Consider the following 11,410-nt stretch of genomic DNA (forward strand, 5'->3'; position numbering starts at 1 on the left):
CAACTATAAATTTACAATTAATACCCCATAATTTGCATTAATATATTGTGCTTACCAATTTACCATGATTGAAGGTTATAGCCTACAAAAGCCTCACTAAATTGCATTTCCTTGATATGGCCTTTTATTAAATACTTTTAGCAACCTCGGACAGGAAAATAACAAAAGAGAAAGGAGAAAAATTAACTTGGGTTGGCTAATTAATATTTTACATGAAGGCCTATTATAGTACAAGGATTATATACTCTATATTTTATGGCTACAAATGTGAAATATCACAAGAGTACTAAAACCCCTGAATTCTTCAATATACAATATACTTTGTATTATTGTATATTACACTTCTCTGCTTAGAACTGCTCTTTGCTTTCCTCTATTTTCTTAGCACCATCTTTGCCAACAATGATGCTTACCAATTGACATGGTTCAGCATCTTCAAGCATTTGGACCACACTCCTCATCGTTGGCCTGAGCTCAGGGAGCCTAGCTGTACAAAGGATTGCGATCTTCAAAATCTTAATCGCGTCTTCCTTCAAGGGTGCTATGATGCTTGAGTCTATTATGCTCAATACACTCTCTCTGTTCTTCAACTTGCTAGAAATCCAACTAACAATGTCTTTGCTTTCTCCAAATTCTGGCTCAATTGGCCTTTTCCCCGTTACTAATTCCATCAGAACCACTCCGAAGCTGTAAACATCACTCTTCTCATTAACTTTGTATGTGTATCCATACTCTGCACATTAATAAAGCTCAAAGATGTTAACATTTACAAAACTTTACTTCAAACAATTGTGAAAAAATTGACTAATACTCATTTACATTCCAAGACTTTCGTTACAAAACATAAGACATTATATCCAATTTTATGGTTTAACAATAAGCAACATTAAAGGGGACATAATTATTACTTCAAAGTAAGATTTATGATTGTTCTTTACTATCAATAACATAGTATACGTTAGCTTACATGACAAATGTACACCTAACCAAGTCAACTATATGCATAAAGGATAAAGCTAATTAAAATGCCTTAATAATTTTGAAATGAGTGTATAAAATATACCTGGTGCAATGTAACCGTGAGTTCCTGCAATCACATGAGTTGAATCACAATTTGTGTTCACTTGAGGAATCTTCGCAAGCCCGAAATCTGCAATCCTAGGCTTCAAAAACTCATCCAACAATATATTGCTGGACTTGACATCGCGGTGAATCACTGGTTTGTCATACCCATGGTGAAGGTATTCAAGCCCTTTCGCAGCACCCAAAGCAATTTCATACCGACTTTGCCAATCTAAGGCGAGCTTCTTATTACTATGCAGCCTATCCTACAAGCTTCCATTAGGCATGTACTCGTATACCAACAAGCTCGAGTCTTCACTAGTAATACTACAGTATAACTTCACCACATTGATATGCCTTATTGAACTTAATGTTTTGACTTCCATATCAAACTCCTTGATCTTTCTACTACTCCCATATTTCTTGTCTAGCATTGGAGTGCTTGGACGGAGCTTCTTCCCTTCCTCAGAAAAATCAAAATTCCATATGTGCTTAACAGCCAACTCCTTCCCATCTTTAAGGCCAACCTTGTAAACACTCCCACACCCTCCTTTCCCTATCAAATTTTCGGGCTTGATTGAATCAAGTATCTCCTCTTCAGTGAAGGTAAGCAAATGGTACGACTTCATGTTCCACGAATAATCGTCCTTTAATGAGAACGAACGCTCCTTATCCTTCCCGACACCACTTAACTTTGTGTACAAGTAACAACCACTTAAAGCAACCAAGATGGCTAATCCAAGAACTAGGCATATTACAAAAGTTCGATAATCCCGGGACCTCGATGAACATTGCCTAAAGCTCTCAAAATCCGAACTACAGAGGTAGTTATTACCCTTAAAACTCTCTCTAAACGCCCCAATCGAAAGAGATTTCGGTATAGGGCCGGATAACTTGTTGTAGGACAAATCAAGACTACTAAGCTTAAGAGATGACAGAGTATTCGGAATCATACCAGACAACTGATTTTGTGACAAATTCAAGGAATTCAAAGTAGGCAAAGAACCTAAATTCACAGGAATTCTACCAGAAAATGAATTTTGTGCTAAATTTACATATGTAAGATGAAGGCATTCTCCTAAAGAAGCAGGGATATTACCAGAAAACTGATTCTTCTGCAAGTAAAGATTATTTAACTTCTTAAGCTTACAAATACTTTCAGGTACCTCTCCTTTGAGCTGATTGTTACTCAAATCGAGCAACAGCAGCGACGAAGCGCCAGCAATTTCTGCCGGAATATCCCCTGATAATTCATTGTTGGCAGCATAAATTTGCACCAGATTTTCTGCTTTAGCAATATCCGACGTGATTGAACCTCGGAGCTTATTGTCAGCAATATCTATTATATTTACATTAGGCAGACCCCAAATTCCGGCGGGAACATCTCCAGTCAGCAAGTTGTCGCTGACTCGGAACCGAGTCAACGTCGTACAGTTGGCATAATTCGCCGGAATTTCGCCGGAAAATTTATTTTCCAAAATCAGAAGCTTTGTCATAGTCCCCTTTTTACACATATCAGGGGGAATCGGACCTGAAAGCGAATTCGTCGAAACATCAATGAAATCGAACTCTGTCCACGACCCGAGCTTCTGTGGAAGTCCTCCGGTGAGTCTGTTACTATACAGAGACAAGTTCACCAAATTCTTAAAGTCTCCAAACTCCGCCGGAACGTCCCCAGAAAATTCATTCTGGTACAATTGAATCCAAACAAGCTGATTCAAGTACTTGAGCTCGGATAAATCCCCTCCAATACTATTGTTGGAAGCATCAAACCTCTTTAAATTTGTAAGATTTCGAAAACCGACAGGGAGAACTCCGGTCAGGTAATTATTGTACATCTCAAGCTGCCATAATTTCTTAAGCCGGGATATCTCAGTTGGTATTGACCCGTTTAAAAGATTATCGGATAATTCAAGATTATTCAACTCAGACAAGTTTCCAATTTCAGGTGGAATTGACCCTGAAATACTGGAATTTGTCAGGTAGAGCAAGTTCAAGTTCTTCAACTCTGTAACTTGTTTGGGAAACGTTGATTCATCAAACGGGTTGTCGCCGAGGCTGAGATGAATAAGGCCTGTCATATTCGAGAGAGAATTCCATGGAAATTTCCCAGAAAACCCGCTTAAATTTAAGTATAAGTACTCTAACTGATGTAAAGGTGAAATGTTTGGGAATGAACCAGAAAACTGGTTGTTACCCAAGTCTAAGTATCGAAGCTCAGTACAGTTTCTGATATCAGACGAGATTGTACCAAAAAGAGAATTGAATCCAAAAGCGAGTTTTTGGAGAGAAGGAAGGGAGCAGATGGCATTGAAAGGAAGAGTACCGGATAATCTCTGTTTCGAGAGATCGATTTCCGTTACGTTGCGAGCCGTGTTGCAGGAAACACCGGTGAAACTGCAAGTGGGGTTGGAGGGGATCCAAGTGGAGAAGAGCTTGGGGTTGGAGGATTGGAGGGAGGATTTGAGGGTGAGGAGGGAATCGAGCTCGTCGGACGAGGCAGAGTTGGAAAAACAGAGGAGGAGAAAAAGGAGGAAGAGGAGAGGGGTGAAGGGTGGTTCCGGTGGCATGATTGGAGGTGGAGGTGGGGGGCGGTGTGGACGGTGGGAAAAAATGGGAGAGTTTGTTAGGATGGGGTGTGTAGAGTAAGTAGAAACGAGAAGCAAAGTGCGACAACAACTGATTTTTGAAGGCGAGAGAAAAAACAAAGGATAGTGGCGGGTGTGTTCACACGTGCTGTAAATTATACCCTGTACTTTATATGTCCTATTTTTTAGTTGATACCGTTTAATTTTACACTATACATACACTACATTTTGACTTGTTTTTGTGATTTATAAATACCATATGTGAGATCTTGTTTGAATATCTTTATGTATATATTATTAATATTCACTTTTTAAATTTTTACAATGTTGATAATTAGAGATATTAATTGTTAAAAACATGTGTTAGCAAACATGATAATTTCACACACTACTCCCTTTGTCTTTGTATCACAAATTTTTTGTATCACGCTCCTCTTTACTTTTTTGTACTCACTCCGTCTTTAATTATTTGTATCACAAAATTATGATTTGATCATTTTTCTCTGGTAAAAAGATTTCAAATGTAAATGTTTCGGGGTTTTTTGAGTCCCTTGGGAGAGTTACAACACTAAGACTGGATGCTCGCTTGGATGCCTGTACCTGCAAAACAACGGAGCACCGAATGGTCGGTGGTCCGCCTCCGAAGCTTAAGTTAGTCTAAGTCCGAAGAATAAGGTGCGGAATGTAAAGGTTATCTGCTCGGATTCCGAGCTCGGGTGTACTGTTCTCTTGAGAGCGACAGTTCTGACAGTGATTAGTAATCACTGAATATTCCTCGGAAGGAGTGTAAAGGGTTCTTTGTGTACGTATCACGTATTGAATGTGTAGATGTCTCACGTAGCCATAAATGAGGAGGTCATCTCCTATTTATAAGCTTCTCGAAAAACGTGCACTCCCTAGGGTTTCGTGCCCTAGGGAATATTCACGCAGCTTTTGCAGACCTTGGGATTTGGGCCTGAAAGCCGCCAATCCCAGGTCCTTTTATCTGTCTGCCACGTGTCGTTCCCTGAGAGGTCCAAGGTGGCGCCCCTATCAGTGACACGTGGCGGACTCTGATTGGGCCAACTGGCCTAGGGTATTTTTACCCAAATCATTTGCCCCTCACAAGTGACACGCGCTTGCCACGTGTTGCCTGTGACAGGCGTCAGCATCCGATTGGTCGGATTTTGAATAGTTACTGTGGAGGGAAAGTTTTAGGATTTTTAACCCCTCTATAAATAGAAAGTTTTCACCCCCCGAATCTTTTACACCGTTGCGAATCTTTGGAAAATCTTTGACTTTTGACTTCAAGAGTCTCAGAATTCCCTAAGTGTTTCTTAGCTTTCAAGCATCCGACACTCGGCCCGCTGTCCGACCGTTCTCAACCAACCAAGCGTCTTTCACCCTTCTTCTAAAGGTAACGCCTGTTTCTTCTTTTACTTTTCATTTTTTCTTTGTTTTCGAAAAAATGGTATCCCAACCGCATGCGGCACAGCATAGGATAATCAGCCGGTCACCGGGGACGGCTGAATCTAGAACTTGCAGTGCCGACTGCTTGGCCAGCGACTGTGCTTTGCGAACTTCTCCGAATCCGACTGGTTTCGTGTCTGTGCAGGACACAATGGCCAGAACCAAAAGAACAGCAAGAAAAACTAACTCCGATGGATCTTTTTTCCTGTCGGATGGTTCAACTCTTTATTCTGACGGCTCGATGAGGGTGCCTCGAAGTGAGGTGTCGGAACACCCTGATAGCCCTTCTTATCTTCTTCCTACCCCCACCTATTACCATTCGCCCTCTTCAAGCGGTACTCCTAGTGATAGGATACTGGAGGAGGCAGATGAAACCTATGCAGCCGGGCCTTCTGAACAGGCGTCGGAAGAGAGTCTAGGGGAGGACCCTGCTGGCACCAGTCGGCAGTCCCTTAACTCTGATGACAGTTCTGATGACGAGTCGGCCTCGTCATCTTCTTCAGATAATGCCTCCGCCTCTTCAAGGGAGGCAAGGGCCAGAATAAATGCTGCCAGGGAGTCCTTGGCAGTTGAGAGGGGGGAATCCTGGGCCGAGCCGAGCGCTTCCAGGCGCTTGGAGAAAGCCCCCTACTATCATCATGTTCCGCAGAGCAGGCGGAACACCATGGCAAACGGCCTTACAAGTTTTAAGCGTAAGGTTGTTCTAGGCCATGGCTTCACTTTGTGCGTCCCCAATAAGGACGACACCATTACTTGGCCGAGTATGGCCAGCTATGAAGACCGAGCATTCGGTTGTTATGAGGCGGCCTTTCAGGCTGGCTTGCGCTTCCCTCTCCATCCGGTCGTGGAGAGGATTTTGGATGGATACCAACTTGGTATCTGGCAACTCATACCCAATTCCTGGATCAATATTCTGGGGTACGTTGCCGCCTGCGAGATGCTGGAAGTGGAGGCGAGCTTTGAAGCATTCGCCCACATGCATTATCTTAGCAGGGCGCCTGCTAGGGGTGGCGAGGGCTGGTACACCTTGACTACTTGCAAGGGGTACATGATGGCTGTTGGCAAAGAGAACAAGTGGAAAGACTGGAGAACTAAGTTCTACATAGTCAAAACTGCCGACCGCCGCCTGAACCAAAAGTATAACAGGTGGAACAAGGATCCACCTCTCCTAGCAGGCAGGAGTGCATTGCCAAGCCTTCCTAGACGAGCAAAGGAGGAGATCATGGACGCGGGTTTGTTCACCGTGTCTGTGAAGACGAATGATGAGGGGGACAAGGAAGTCACCCCTCAATGCTATCTCCCTTTGTACAAATGGTTTGAGGAAGGGACGTTCTTGGCCGCTTGTGGGCTAAGTACTGAGATGCCGAGAGGTAGTCGGCCGTCTGTTTAATATGCCATATTTATTTTGCTTGTCTTCACTTGTTAAATGTGTCTAACACTTGATTCTTTTTTGCAAACAAAGCAATGGAGAAACTCTCGGCCTCCAAGAAGCCGGCTGTATCTGCTGCCAGATACAGATCAAACGTCCTTAATAGGACGGAAGCCACCACTGCAAGGGTGGGTGAGCAGCAACCAGTCGGTACCCCAGGGGTGAGATTTTTATACTTAGCATTTTTCTGATTAATGCTGAGTTTTTGCTGAATGTTTTCTGACTTTGTTTTGTCTTCAATGATATAGGGTACCTCCTCCAAATCCCCGTCCAAACCATCCGACCCTAAGCTCCAAAAGACTAGGGCGAGTGATGTGAGCGCATCCGGCAAGGGCAGCCGGAAGCACATTGCTCATAAGTCCAAGAGGCCCTCAGACGCCCCTGCTGGTGAGAAGAGGTTTCTGGGGGAAAAGCCCCCCTCTTCTTCCGATAAGGAGAGGCTTTTGGGGAAAAGGCCCGCCTCTTCTACCGGTCAGAAGAGGGTTCTGGGGGAAGAGGAGGTGGATGAGGACGACGGTAAGGACCACTCGTCCCCCTTTCCTTTCTTCAAGTTATCCATACTTGAGTACTTTTCTAACTTTTTCCTCGTGCAGTTCCTGTACAGAGGCCGACTGTAGTTCAAATGGCCAAGTCCATGCTGAGGGCGATTGATCCGGATGATAAAGCATCCGTCAGAGGAGTCGGCACCCTAGACCTTGATGGTATTCTAGGGAATCTTTGTGAGGTAGACTTAGCCTTGAATCATTTTTACATTCGTCTCTTTCTTTTTTTTATCCGCCTGGTTCTTAACCATCCGGCTTCTTTTTGCAGGCCATGCTGCGCGTCCAAGAGCTCGGGAAACCCCTCAAGGAGAAGTCCAAAGAGGTAAAAGCTTCTAAGGCTCAGGCCGAGTCCGCCTTGGATAGGGCTCAATTTGATATTGCTCAGAATGAATTTCTGACGCTTGATATGATGTATTCGCAGTCGGAGGCCAATCTGCAGGTGAAGAAGGATCTGGACTCGGCCCGCCTTCAGGTCTCCAACCTCAAGAAGGAGATCAAATCCCTTAAGGCGGAGCTCGAGCCCCTTCAGGACGCCAAGGACGAGGCCGAGAGGGCCCAGAATAGGGTGAGCCGCCTGGAGCAGCGTCTCACCAACCAGGAGCACCAGCTGAGGGCCAAGTTTGAGTCCCGTGCCGAACAAGATAGATCTGAACTGATCAAACAAATGATCAGGGACAATGAGGCCATCATGCGGGACACTTGGGCGGCTGTTCAGCCAGGCTCGGACTATCAGATTTGGAAGTCCAAGTTTGATGAGCTCAGCAAAGCTCTCGACGATCGCCTCCTTGAGGAGATGGAAGAAGCTTCCAAGGCTGATGCTGAGGCCGAGGCTGCTGAAGGCTCTGGGTCTGACTCTTCTAGGGAGTCGTCCTCTGGGGAGGAGGAGGAAGATCAGGCGGAGGAGCGAGAGAAAGATGATGAAGAGCAGCCGAAGGACAACAGGCCGGCTGCCAATGAAGAGGCTCTCCCCTGATCACTTGAGCTTTTTATTTTCTGTTTCTGCGGCCGAATGGCCAAGTACTTGCTTTTCCGGCCTGTGTGCCGAGTATTTATGTATTTTTACCGATCGAGGGGTCGGGTAATTTGACAATTCCTCTAGCTCTGCCAGATAACAATTTCAACCAATCGTCTGGTGGTGATTGGTCATTTTAATTTGAATCATTCGGCCATTTGGCTGAAGTTTTTCATATTCTGTCCTTTGAATTGTTTTGAAATTTTTGCATGTTTTTTGGCTAAGTATTATAACCTGTATACCATGCGAATGTTCTTGCCCCTGGACGGACGTCGAGTGGTTTCGGTTTATGAGTATTCATGGTTTCTAAGTCAATCAATCACTATGGTGATTGCCCCAAACCACGCGGCAGAGTCCATCCAGAATTTGGCAAAAATAGGTGTTCATTCGGCCATTGGCTCGAACAGAACTCAAATTTCCAAATTAGCTGTAATGCTAAGGAAAAATCCCCGCCTGTTCTGCCCCATAGGCAAAAACAGGCGCATCCGGCCATTGGCCTCATTGAGATCAAAGTGTTAATTCTAGGACTTAACTGATTTTCATTAAAGTAATTCGTCCGCCTGTCTTGCCCCATAGGTAAGGATCAGGCGGCATCCGGCTGATAGCCTCAAATAAGTGCTAAGTAGTTAACTTAACGCATTTTTATAACATTATTCCGCCTGTTTTGCCCCTGAGCTAAAACAGGCGCATCCGGCTTTATGCCTCGGTTAGCCTCTACTTATGAAACAGTGACCATTTCCGAACTGTGCTAGAACAGATAGAAAATTCTGGCCTTTTAGATTTCACTTTCGATTAAAACAAACGACTGCGAGTGCTGCCTTAGCATTCGGTTGGGCCGCTTGTATATTCGTAGAGCAATGTGCCACCCAAATGGGAGATGCTTCTCCTCGACGAATTCATCCAAATGGGCGTCGCCGGTTATCTGACTCATGTTGGAGCAGACGGTCATACTCATGTTGGAGCAGACTGTGACCATTCGGTCTCTTTTTATTTTTATCTGGCCTTAGGCCTCGTAATTGATTAAGTAATGTTGGTATAAACTTAATAAAATTTCGTAGGAACGACTGTTTAGAACAATCAGCTCCTTCAAAGGGTTTGGGGTGTCTGCTGTTGGGACAGACGCCTTTCAAATATATTGGCAGTCTGTAGCTGGTACAGACAGTGCTGAAAAGCATAATAAAGGTTGAAAAAGGGAAGCATATTCTCATTAACAAATCTTTGAGATACCAAGATTAGAGTATTTACATTCGTACTTAGAAGTAGTACTTTTTCAAGTTGTCTACATTCCAAGTTCTGGGCAGCTGCCTGCCGTCTGGTTCTTCCAAGCGGTAGGTGCCGTCTCTTACTTCCTCATAGATTCGGTAGGGGCCTTCCCAATTTGGGGTTAGCTTTCCCTGCTCATTCGCCCTACCGACTGCTTCCATTTTTCGTAGCACAAAGTCCCCCACTTTGAGAGGACGCTTGTGTACTCTTTTGTTGTAAGCCCGAGTCATTCTCAGACGGTATATCTCATGGCGCAAGGTAGCATTGCCCCTGCGCTCTGGTAGTGAGTCCAATGCTAGACGCATGGCCTCCCAGTTTTCCTCCTCGTCATACAACATGATTCGAAGAGTCGGCTCATAGTGCTCAATGGGCAAGACAGCTTCTGCACCATACACCATAAGGAATGGGGTCTCTCCAGTTGCCCCTTTAGCAGTCGTCCTGATGGACCAGAGGACGTGTGGTAATTCATCCGCCCAAAGGCCACCAGCCCGTTCAATTTTCTTTTTAATCTCGTTTGAGATTAACTTGTTAAAAGCCTCAACCTGGCCGTTTGCTTGAGGCCGGCCGACTGATGCGAAGAAGCTAGAGATCCCTTGGTCTCCCAGCCAAGTCTTGAGTTGAGGCGTTTCAAATTGAGGACCATTGTCAAAAACCATAGACATGGGCACCCCGAAACGAGTGATTATGTTCCTCCAGATGAAGGAAATGACATCTTTTGTCTTAATGTTTTTGACCGACTCCGCCTCTACCCACTTAGTAAAGTAATCCACAGCCACCAATATGTAGCCCTTGCCGCCTGGTGCGGTTGTATATGGCCCCAGAATGTCCATGCCCCATTTGGCGAAGGGTATTGGGCTGTGGATGGCCGTCAGGTCTGTAGCCGGACGATGAATGAGCTTGCTAAATTTTTGACATTTGTCACATTTTTTCACCAATTCCATTGCATCCGACTCCAGTGTAGGCCAGAAGTAGAGCCGCCTGGCTTTGGCAGCAAGGGATCTGCCCCCTATATGGGAAACGCAGAATCCCGCATGCAACTCTTCGAGGACTTCCTTACCCTTCTCAGGGGTAACACACTTCAACAGAGGCTTCAGAAAACCATCCCTGAAGAGTTCTCCTTGTCGCAACTCGAAGTTAGCCGCTCGTTTTTTCAAAACAGCCGCCTCCTGTGGTGAGTCAGGGAGCGTGCCGTCTGTAAGGTAAGCCCGGATGCTGTCCATCCAGGTTGAGCTTTGATCAAGAACTCCAATGGGGTCTTCCTCAAAGATACTCCTTTTTTCCATGACCTCCCAGAAGACTGACCGAGGCGTTTCTCAAGAGGCGGATGATGCCAGTTTGGACAGGGCATCCGCCTGATTGTTGGAAGACCTAGGCACTTGACTTAGAGTAAATTCTTCAAGTGTCCCAACTTCAGCCTTGACCGCCTGCAAATATTTTATCATGGCCGGATGAGTGGCCTCGTACGTTCCATTGACTTGGAGTACGACCAATTGAGAGTCTGAGCAGGCGTCAATTTTCTTTGCCCCTGCTGCCTTACAGTACCGAATGCCAGCAAGCAGGGCTTCATATTCGGCCTCATTATTAGAGACCTGGAACTTGAACCGTAGTGCATATTCAAATTTGTCCCCTTTAGGAGATTGACAGATAATCGCTGCACCACAGCCGTTCACAGTGGAGCTCCCGTCCACATACACTTTCCAAACCTGACTAGTATCATCCGGAGCAACCGGCCTTGTCATTTTCACAATAAAATCGGCGAATGCTTGCCCCTTTATTGCTTTTCCGGGTTCGTAACTGATTTCCAATCCTTGCATTTCAATCGCCCATTTGAGCATTCGTCCAGAAGACTCCAAGGTTGTCAGAGGCCGCTTGATCGGCTGGTCAGTATAGACAACTACCGCATGTGCCAAGAAGTAAGGTTTCAATTTCTTGATGGCCATGTAGAGAGCGAGACCAAACTTTTCAACCATGGGGTACCGAAACTCAGCGTTCCTGAGAACATGGCTGATGAAATAGACTGGGAGCTGAGTGTCGTCTCTTTCAGCTAAGAGAACAGCGCTGAGGG

At 45.1% G+C, this 11,410-nt stretch overlaps 2 pseudogenes across 1 annotated transcript; both read right to left on the reverse strand.

Annotated features, from left to right (window-relative positions):
* Nucleotides 1-106: 106 nt before the first annotated feature.
* Nucleotides 107-3,776, reverse strand: LOC145592404 (receptor-like protein kinase 7 pseudogene; annotated as a pseudogene). The gene is made up of 2 exons (XR_014102403.1): nucleotides 1,064-3,776; nucleotides 107-733 (listed from the first exon to the last, which is right to left on the reverse strand). The product of XR_014102403.1 is annotated as a receptor-like protein kinase 7 pseudogene (transcript).
* Nucleotides 351-1,234, reverse strand: LOC145592129 (receptor-like protein kinase 7 pseudogene; annotated as a pseudogene).
* Nucleotides 3,777-11,410: the final 7,634 nt, after the last annotated feature.

Source organism: Chenopodium album, chromosome 18, assembly GCF_948465745.1.
Source record: "Chenopodium album chromosome 18, dcCheAlbu1.1, whole genome shotgun sequence".
NCBI lineage: Eukaryota > Viridiplantae > Streptophyta > Magnoliopsida > Caryophyllales > Amaranthaceae > Chenopodium > Chenopodium album.